Genomic DNA, 8,854 nt, shown 5'->3' with positions numbered 1-8,854 from the left:
TATCACATCGAGGGCCCTTTTCAGATTCAGTCTACAATTAGAACAAAATGATCTATAGCTGTGTAAACAGAGCATTTGACAAATTTTAAAAAAACAGTTTAAGGGATAGTCACTTTAATAACTTAAGGCTTGTTTATTAATGACTAGGATATTTGAAAACTGCTTTTTGACCACTGCAATAAGTAGCTTAATAGCAAAGATCACGTATTTTTAAAAGGACTTCTTTACCTTGAACTGAAAACTTCAGCTATTTTAAAGAAGTCATGTATAAAAGTCTTCATTAGTTTTTAATTTGTGGGATAGTGGTGTCACTTCCTTGTACTGAATGTCCTTACTTAGACAGGTGCTAAATATCAGTCACTGGACATTTCTGTGCATTGTACACTACAGCGGGAAACAAAATGAACCATGATCTAGATTTTGAATTTAGAAATTTATAACCAAACATGAATACAACTTATACAATAGGGACAAGAGAAATAAGTGTTTTTTTAAACCAGTCTAAAGAACCATGGAACCACAGAGAATGAAGGGGTTAATTTTTTTTTTTTTTTTTTTTTTGTAGGGGGAGAAATCTTTGCAGGATTCAGTTATTCAGACTTAAGATAACTGCCCAGCACAGAGTGGATATTCAAAAATGTTTACTAAGTAAAGTGAAAATGAAAGTCGCTTGGTCATGTCCAACTCTTTGGGACCCCATGGACTATATAGTCCATGGAATTCTCCAGACCAGGATACTGGAGTGGGTAGCCTTTCCCTTCTCCAGGGGATCTTCCCAACCCAGGGATTAAACCCAGGTCTCCCGCATTATAGGTGGATTCTTTACCAACTGACCTATCAGAGAAGCTAAGTAATCAAGGAAGCTAAGTAAATGATACTAAGTAAATGACTGACAAATTAATTTTCCCCAAACTGTGACTTGGGACAACTACTCTGTTGTTATGGTTTCAGTGGGTTGGAATTTGGAAGTTGTGCAGTTGGGAGGTTGTGGCTCAGGGCGTCTCTTGGGGCTGCAGTTGGATGAGGACTAGAGCTAGTACTAGAACTAGAGAAAGTAGGAGGCCAAGTCGCTGGGGTGTCCTAGGCGCCTCTCTCCTGTGGTTTCAGAGCTATCATGTGGTTTCTGCTGTTGGGTGGCTTTAGGCTTCCTTGGCATGGTGGCCTTTGTGTAGTTGGGCTTTGTATACAGTTTCAAGACAAGTATTTCAATTAGCAAAGCAGGAGCTTCATGGTCTTTAATGACCTAGTCACAAAAGTCAACAGCTTTGTAAATTCCACACCCTGTTAGTCAAAAGAGGCACCACGTTAATCACTTTAAAGGGAGGGCACATAGACCTCATCTTTTGCTGGGAGTAGTGACAAAGTCATATTTAAAAACATGGGGGAGGGATGTATTAATAATACTGCGGTTCATGCTGGAAAAGTAAGTCACCATAGTGAATTTGATGTTATTTTTTAAGATATATGATGTAATGTTCTTATCTAACATTCTTTTTTGCCTTTTACTTTAAGGAATATGTCATGATATCTGAAAAAATTCAGAGATGGATTTGGAATCACTTTTATGGAACTCCTTAATTTATACTTATTTTTGTACTTTTCCCCCCTAAATTTATATCTTTTTGTGTGTCGAGTTCCCATTTAGGCTGTGTCTATAAGACTGTGTGCTTAACACCTGCAAATAAAACAACATATCCAATTAAGTCACTACCATGACCAAAACTAAACTACTAAATCAACTCTTTGGTATCATATAACAAAAAACACAAACTGAAACAAAGAAAAAGAAACAAATGTACACATGAGCAATCTCCCAAGGCAAACCAAGACACAAACTTACCACATCAATAATTTACTTTTCATTTGTCAACAAGCTGCTTTGATATGGTATAGAAGACTGAGACTTGGATTTGATTTTACCAAAATGTTTCATGAAGGTTACAACTGGATGGGTTTTATTTTATTTCACATGCAAAGGATCGCTTTCCAAGAGCTTTGTGAGATACTTAAACTATTTCAGGCCAATGTGATACCACTTGATGCACCAGAACAATTTCATCCACCTCTTTCACTGTGTATGCAACAATACCAGGAAAGCAGAAACCCTGAAAGCCTATAGTATAAACTGCAAAGCCCCTAAAGACTGAGAGGATGGTGTTAATTGTCTTCTGACCATGTGACCATGAAAGCCATTCAGTGGAAAATGTGAAATAACAGAAGTTCCAGTAATGTCCTCTGATTTCTGGAACTTACAACTCACAAGGCAAAATGTCAAACCCTTTATATGTATATATATATATGTATATGTATATATATATATATATATATATATATATATATATATATGTATATGTATATATATATTATTATTATTTTAAATGAGAAAGGTAAGAGAGCACATTTTCAAAGTTGACTCCATGATACTCTTTGGATTATAAAAAATCTGACTACTAAAAATCTGCTTTTAATATTTTCTTTTTAAAAATTAACTACCATGCTTAAAGGTTTTTATGTACTATGATTTGATTAGCATTTTAGGATAAGGAAGCAGTCTGAAAAGAAAATATTTTGCTCTAAGTTTACCTTGATTAGTATGGGGAAAGAAGTTTATTAAAGGAGTATTCTAAAAATAACATGTGAATGTATACACAGCTGATAAATAAAACACAAACTTTTATTTAAGCCATTACTAAAATATTTAAACATGTACTTGTGTTTAAGGTATAATGTTGCTAGTGGAGTCTGAAGGTTGTTTGCTGCTGAGAAACTGGGTGCTGATTTTATTTTCAAGAGTTTTTTTTGTTGTTATAAATATCTCATAGCATCACAAGAAATAATAGCTCAGCATCTATCTCTTCAACCACAAATACCTTTTCAGTTCATTCATCTCCTTCATGTGTTCTGAGCTGCTAGATTCAGACCTGGGGAAAAATATTTTTCTCTTTTTCTGCAGTATTTCTTGTTTTGTTTTAGTTACCTCAATAACTCTCTCCCTTTGTTCTGTTTTGGAAGGCATAGCCATTAAAGAATTTCACAACTTATATTTTCTGAGACTCAGAAAAGTTTCTCAGCATTTTCTCAAAGGCACATGGGTAACCTCATCACTTACGAAATGCAGGCACAAAGTCCTTAATGTTTTGGCTAAAAAGTAAGTATCTGATACCTTTCTCATAGCTCAACAACATTCTGGGTAACAATTCTGGGTATAAATAATCATGTAAAAAGAGAAGTATAATTAAAATATTTGTTCTGGCTCATTCTATTGATACTCTCTTTTCCCCCTTTTAAGAGACATTAAATGCTTTCCTTTTCAAAATTAAAAATCATTATTTTAAATATTAAAAGAAAGAAAGAAAGTGAAGTAGCTCTGTTGTGTCTGACTCTTTGCGACCCAATGGACTGTAGCCTATCAGGCTCCTCCACCCATGGGATTTTCCAGGCAAGAGTACTGGAGTGGGTTGCCATTGCCTTCTCCAGGGAATCTTTCCAACCCAGGGATTGAACCCAGGTCTCCTGCATTTCAGGCAGACGCTTTGCTGTCTGAGCCACCAGGGAATCTCTAAATATTTAAACGGCTAATTAAAAAAAAAAATGAGAAAAAATCTGCAAGGTACAATCTACAGGGAAATCCATCCTCCACTCTCTCTCCCACCTACCAAAATAGCTTTAAAATGAGTGTCCAGCCCAAAACAGGCTTTAGAAAAATTATCTTTGCAAAGGGCGGGGGAAAGAGGCTGTGTGGAGTGGGAGGTAGCGTGGGCTGCCAGCCCTATCCATCCTCGCCCCTCTGCATCTGGGCTTCAGGGTGGCCAACTGCCGGTAGGAAGGGTCAGTCTGAATCTTCCCCGCAGGCTCTGAGTGGAGTGCAGGCCCGCAACTTGGGGCCAAGGTTGGCAGGTCCCACTGCAGCCCATAGGTTAGCAGGTATTGGTCCATGAGCAGGACCAGGAAGGAGCTGGGGGGTTCTAGACCCCAGCTGTCATCAGGGCAGTAGGTGGGGTGGGGATAGGTCTGGCCTACCTCAATCATCAGGATGGTGCAGGCTCAAGCCCTGTCTTCCGCTAGGGTCCCTGGATTCTTCTCAGATTGCTCTACAGAGCCCATGGAATGCTTCAAGTCCTCCACTGTGATGCCCCCTGTCGTGTCCTGCGTAGTGTCATCTCTGGCAGCCAAGTTGGTGGACGTGGGTGAGAACACAGTTCGGCCGGCTCTGGGGTGTCAGCTCCCTTGCTGCGAGCAGAATCAAGGCTTCCATTGCAGCTCTGTGGGGGCGAAGACGATGCCTGGGGTCCTGTTAGCCTGTCTCAGCTTTGGCAACTCTGGGAGCCTGCAGGAGGCATCGTGGGATCAGCTAGAGTCCAGAGAGCCCAGCGGTTCTGTGACATTCTGGATGCTTAGGGAGAAGCATTCAAGCTCCCGTGGGGAAATCAGGCAAAACCTGGCTGTGGCACTTGAAGACACAGGAGCTGATGCTGGTGTGTCTTCCTTTCGGCTACCGGAGTAGTTCACCTGGGGTCGCAGGCCAGGCACCGAGAAGATGAAGACATTGTTCCGGTCAGGGAGGTAGGCCAGGCAGGTGTCAGCACAGTCTTGACGGGCCACGCTAGCAAATGTAGCCGGTGCCACCCTGTGCACATTACAACCCTCGTGGGCCACCAGGTGAAGAGCTGATGAGCTGCCCCACCCACCAGGTGAGCACAGCGCCTTCTCCCTGCACCAGCGCCAGGACCTGTAAGGCCTCGAGCTGTACATAGGTGGGGCCCAGGGCGGCTCTGCGCCTCCAGCACCACCAAGGCCCAACCCGTGGCGCATGCGCAGCACCTGGGTGCCCAGCCACGTCCCTGCCTCCTCCTCCCAGCGCCCCCACGGCTTCTCGTCAGGTGCACGGCTAGTGCGTAGCGCACGTGGACGTCACGTGGACTTCACGCGGGAGAGCGGCCCTTTCAAGACCGTGAGTGAAGAGTGCGTTTGGTCAGACCAGGGCTCTTGCGGAGATAAGTTAAAGAGACCAAAACCACGACTTGTGCCCAAAGCCCCAAAGCCGTAAGGCTGTACTTGGCGGGTTGCAAGACGGCAGGGACTGCCCTGGTTAACCATCGCTGAACCCGCTCGTGAGCTGGAAGCCAAAGTCAGGGCGATGGCTCAGCGCCCCGCTCCTGGAGGCAGTCCACGCCGGTCTTGCCGACCACCTGCCCAGAAGACGCATCACTGAGCTCCTGCACCAGCCCCCTGCCTGCAGTGCCAGCCATCCTTTCTGAGAAAGGGATCTTCGCTGCAGGGTTAGAAGCGGCCTCTCTTGCGGAAGGCGGGGTGTGCAGTCGTCTTCTGCGGCCTGGGCCAGGCTGTTGGCCTGCCTGCTGTCCGTTTGGAAGAGGCCAACAGTGCTCAGCTTGCGGGATGGTCGGGGCGCCACCCCAGACGCATCCCAGAACCGCATTATGCTGTCCTTGCGGCTGGTGAGCAGCAGCCCTTGCTGCGATGGCTGTGAACCGGGCTCCAATTCCAGAGGTGGGCCAGCTCGGCGTTGCAGGAGGCTGGCTCGGAGCTCTCCTGCTGGCTGGTGCTCAAGATGCCGGCCCGCAGCTTGGCTAGGACAGTGGCGACGTGGCCTGAACAGGTAAGAGTGGACAGAAAGTGTCTTAATGCTGAATACGTGCAGGAGAATAATTTTTCTAGTCTTTAACCATACCATTTCACAAACATGACTAAGCAGGAATATCCAAATATGGGTAGGTTACTCCGTGAGGAGCTGGGCATACTCTTTTTTTTTTCCATTTATTTTTATTAGTTGGAGACTAATTACTTTACTATATTGTAGTGGTTTTTGCCATACATTGACATGAATCGGCCATGGATTTACATGTGTTCCCCATCCTGATCCCCCCTCGCACCTCCCTCTCCATCCCATCCCTCTGGGTCTTCCCAGCGCACCAGCCCTGAGCACTTGTCTCATGCATTCAACCTGGGCTGGTGATCTGTTTCACCCTTGATAGTATACTTGTTTCAATGCTGTTCTCTCTGAACATCCCAACCTCACCTTCTCCCACAGAGTCCCAAAGTCTGTTCTGTACATCTGTGTCTCTTTTTCTGTTTCGCATATAGGGTTATCATTACCATCTTTCTAAATTCCATATATATGCGTTAGTATACTGTATTGGTCTCTATCTTTCTGGCTTACTTCACTCTGTATAATGGGCTCCAGTTTCATTTATCTCATTAGAACTGATTCAAATGAATTCTTTTTAATGGCTGAGTAATATTCCATGGTGTATATGTACCACAGCTTCCTTATCCATTCGTCTGCTGATGGGCATCTAGGTTGCTTCCATGTCCTGGCTATTATAAACAGTGCTGCAATGAACATTGGGGTGTATGTGTCTCTTTCAGGTCTGGTTTCCTCGGTGTGAATGGGCATATTCTTTATTTGAAACAGAAGCTAAGTGTCAAGAAAGTTGGAGGAATTAGCGTATGAAAGTTGGAGTGTACTCCAGCCGTCTGTACTGCATCATCTCTTAGTTCGTACCAACAATATTGTTCTATCTACCAGTTGCAATTTCTAAGTCATTTTCTCATTAAATTAGCTGTTGAGCAGGTGTAGCTATAAGTGTCTTCAATCACTTTTGCCTTAATTTGAGAGAGTTTTACAAACCATTGAAATTTAATTTTAGAATCTCATTCACTAGGCTAGAAAAAAAGGAGGGAAAACTGGAATTTTTTGGTTTTGCTTTTACATCTGGTAATACAGTTGGGGCTTTTATAACCAAAGGAAGGTGATAACTGAATAAAATTATGACAGTTCTATCATTAACAAATTAAAAGGCTTTATATACATTATCGAACTCCTTTCAGTATTCTGTAAATAAGAGAGGTATAAATGTTGCTATTTGTGTTTCATATAGAAGTTAGTAATATTAAATTATTTAAAAATATATTTAAACACAAATATATATATACAGTGTGTACACACACACAGAGAATGAGAATAAGTTTCCCTAGTTTTTCAACTTTTGCTTTATCATCAGTGGTTTCCTTCAAGGATGTTTTTTATGTCAAGCATCCTAGAATATTGTTTCCCACATCATTTATCATTTAGTTGCCCTGTTTTATTCTTTGTTTCACCTGGATAATGTTAATGGATCAATGGTCCAGTACCTAAACAAACTGACCAGAAGAGCTAGAGAAGATTCCATGGGGCTCACAAAAGAAACCTTCCAACTGACATTTCATTTTTGAACATGGTCTGCTAAGAACTGTTATTGAGTTAATCACCAAATGGAGGTTTGAAATTGACCACTCCACACACACATACACACACGCACACACACACACACTCGCATCCAGCCACATACCCCATAGCCCCCTGCCCCACACAGGTGCAAAACTCCTGCCTCAAGTTGATATCTGTCTTCTACTTAGGGTACTAGACCTTGTCACTTACCTCACCATTGAACAAATATATATGCAGTAATCCATAAACATTAGCATTGCTCCCAAACTATGGTGAATGTACCAAATAAACCATGAGTCACAAAATATTTCTCCAAAGCCAAGCCCATCCTTCATGTGAACAGTTTTTGAAATGGATGCAGACACACTCATGAGCAATTCAGTTGCTAATATTTAGAACATTTCCTGACCTTTGAAACCAGTCCTCTTAGGTTTCAGGTCCTACAGTGAACTGAACATAAAGCTTAGAGATGAACAAATGTAAATTAAGTATATTTTCAGTAAATACACTGGAAGAGCATACCAAAGGAAATTTCACATTCATTTTTGAGTTGGAATTTTTGCTTTTTTATATAGGTAAGTGAATACAGAAACAAACACAGTCACACTTACACCTATTGGTACACACATGCCTTGTCTTCACTAAAAGTAGGCTAACATTCTGGATTGTATAATTTTTGGTGGCATAGTGTAACCAAACTTATCAATCAGGAATTTTTAAAGTCTGTCTTTTGGGATCTCCACTCATTCCTATCAGATTTCTTTCTGAGTAGGTTCCCTTTTGATGGTCAAAATCAATATTAAGAAACATTCACTATCGGGTTGATGTCAACATCTGTTTTAGTTTTATTTTTTTTTTAGCAGCAGAACAGCACAGATTTCTTGGTAATTTATTTTTGCTATCAGTAACTTTCCATTTTCCCCCTTCTGCCCTTTTGAAATACATTTAAATCTTCCTTAAAATATAGCGAATAGTCTTCTAGAGAATGCCTAGCTTTATTTTAGTTCCTTTGATTTGTAATGCATAGCTTTAGCAATCTGTCTCAACATATTATTTGTTTTCATCCCTGAAGCTATATGTTGAGAAGAGATCTCAGAAATTTCCTTTTTAGGATAACTTCCTAGACTATCAGTTTTCTACTTTGGACTCATCACCTTCTGACTAGTGTAACTTTCATGCAATTTCATAAATTTAGTAAATTTTTTGAAAATTTTGAAATTTTCATAAAATTTCATTTTATTATCATAAGGAATGACATGAGATGATTCTGGGTTCCTAGATAGCTGTATACTTAATGTACTAAAAAAAAGCTGCAGCTTCAAAGTAGAGGCCCAGGATGCAGTCGAGTCAGGGCAGTGATAGAATCAATTTGTTGTGTCAGTGGTGGTAGATGGGGCTTGAGTAGGCAAAGCTGCCAAAGGTCACCTCATGTCTAAAAGCAAGACTACTGGTATTTTTGCAGAAACTATTGCACGGGTGCTGCTCTCAACGCTTGTCTTTTCTTTCCCAGTTGAGCTCACATCAAGTCCAGTAGGGGAGTAGATGTTGATTTTCTTGGGGAGTCAATCCATCATTGCTCTGAGAGTGTCAGAGCAGGTGCCAGGTGATGGCAGAGTTTCGATTCAC

General features: G+C 41.6%; 1 pseudogene; it reads right to left on the bottom strand.

Moving 5' to 3' along the window:
• Positions 1-3,705: 3,705 nt before the first annotated feature.
• Positions 3,706-4,812, bottom strand: LOC110147531 (lethal(2) giant larvae protein homolog 1-like; annotated as a pseudogene).
• Positions 4,813-8,854: the final 4,042 nt, after the last annotated feature.

This window comes from Odocoileus virginianus, chromosome 2 (assembly GCF_023699985.2).
Source record: "Odocoileus virginianus isolate 20LAN1187 ecotype Illinois chromosome 2, Ovbor_1.2, whole genome shotgun sequence".
NCBI classification, from domain to species: domain Eukaryota; kingdom Metazoa; phylum Chordata; class Mammalia; order Artiodactyla; family Cervidae; genus Odocoileus; species Odocoileus virginianus.
The sequence above is the reverse complement of the archived record's forward strand: the minus strand, read 5'-3'. Positions and strand labels throughout refer to the sequence as shown.